Here is a 1,943-nt window from a genome sequence, read left to right as displayed (position 1 = left end):
GTTCCAAATGTTGCAGACAATTGGACATTTTGGAGGGCAGGAACATGAGGATCCACATGATCATCTGAAATCATTCATTCAAATTGCAAATGCATTTCGATTACCTGGTATAACAGACGATGCTCTGAGACTAACACTTTTTCCATTTTCTTTGAAGGACCAAGCTAGAGCATGGCTCAATGCATTTCCACCGGGATCCATCACCACATGGGGGTCGTTAGTGGAGAAGTTCTTAACAAAATTCTTCCCACCTACTCGCCACGCTGATATCAGAGAGGAGATCATCTCCTTTAGACAGTATGATCGTGAACCTGTTCACGAGGCGTGGGAGAGATTTAAAGAACTAATCAGGAAATGTCCGAACCATGGCTTGCCGGCATGCATCCAGATAGAACATTTCTTTAGAGGTTTAGATCATCCTACTAAGATGATGCTAAACAATGCTGCCAACGGAGCCTTTACAAAGAAGACATTCAACGAGATAGTTGACATCCTAAATGACTTAGCTTCACATAACGAACTATGGTGTTCGCAAAGATCTAGGGCAGCACCAAAGAAGCAAGATCCAGCTGGAGTTTTGGCTCTGGACATTGCGACCTCGATGCAAAAAGAGATGGTTACAATGAACCAGAGGCTAAAAGAGATGGCATTGGGAATAAAAAATCCATTAGCCACGCCGATACAACCTGTGCAGTTGGATTATTGCACTCCTGCCCCTGTTTGCCAAGTCAACGATCTCATTTGTTCATTTTGCAGTGAAAACCATATCTATGATAATTGTCCACATAACCCTGCTTCTGTTTTTTATGTAGGACATGGGAACAATAGGAACTTCAACCCATATTCGAACACCTACAACCCAGGTTGGAGGCACCACCCTAATTTCTCATGGGGAGGACAAGGAGGTTCGAGCGGTTTTAATCAAGGGCAGAGCCAGCAGAACAAGCAGCCCTATGTTCCACCTACACAGCAATACATCCCACCACCGCAACAGCAGTACAATCAGAGAACACAGACTCCACCAGTTCAAAATAACAACTCAAATCTTGAGAATATGATGAAGGAGTACATGGCCCGAACCGACGCAGTGATACAATCCCAAGCGGCATCAATGAGGAATTTCGAGACCCAATTGGGACAGCTTGCCAATGAATTGAAGAATAGACCACAAGGTTCTTTTCCAGGCCATACTGAATTACCAAAACGAGAAGGGAAAGAACAGTGCAAAGCTGTCACCCTCAGGAGTGGACTGGCATATGATGGACCAACAATGCCAACAACAGATGTACAGATTCCGTCCACTGAACCAATTGTAAAGATACCAGAAAATCCAACAACACCAGAAAAAGAAAATATTAGAAAAGGTAATGAGGACACCCCGAGTGTTCCTCCACAGGTACAGCCTTCTTTTACCCCTACTCCCCCGTTTCCACAAAGATTAGTAAAGAAAAATAATGATTCCCAGTTTAGAAAATTTTTAGATATTTTAAAACAACTGCATATAAATATACCATTAGTAGATGCTCTAGAACAGATGCCAAATTATGCTAAGTTTTTGAAAGATATAGTTTCTAGGAAGAAAAAAATAGGAGAGCATGAACTGGTAGCCATGACAAAATGTAGTAGTGAAGCTGTAGGCAACCCGCTACCCATGAAATGTAATGATCCTGGCAGTTTTACCATTCCATGTTCCATAGGAGGAAAAAACTTAGGTAGGGCATTATGTGATCTAGGCGCTAGCATTAATCTTATGCCATTATCAGTTTTCAAATCTTTAGGCATAGGAGAAGACCTACTACGGTTACCCTCCAACTAGCAGATAGATCTATCATAAGACCTGAGGGAAAGATAGAAGATGTTTTAGTCCAGGTGGACAAATTCATTTTCCCTGCGGACTTTATCATTCTAGATTGCGAGGCAGACTTAGACGTTCCCATTATTTT

The 1,943-nt window shown here is 42.2% G+C and overlaps 1 non-coding gene across 1 annotated transcript; it reads right to left on the bottom strand.

Annotated features, from left to right (window-relative positions):
• Positions 1–265: 265 nt before the first annotated feature.
• On the bottom strand, positions 266–372 carry LOC148212956 (small nucleolar RNA R71). The gene has a single exon (XR_015789569.1). It is a non-coding gene; the product is annotated as a small nucleolar RNA R71 (small nucleolar RNA).
• Between the last annotated feature and the right edge of the window lie 1,571 nt (positions 373–1,943).

This window comes from Momordica charantia (genome assembly GCF_013281855.1).
Source record: "Momordica charantia cultivar OHB3-1 chromosome 2 unlocalized genomic scaffold, Mcharantia_2.0 BLBB01000002.1, whole genome shotgun sequence".
In the NCBI taxonomy this organism is placed as follows: domain Eukaryota; kingdom Viridiplantae; phylum Streptophyta; class Magnoliopsida; order Cucurbitales; family Cucurbitaceae; genus Momordica; species Momordica charantia.
Note: the sequence above shows the minus strand (reverse complement) of the source record. Positions and strands in the feature narration are given on the sequence as shown.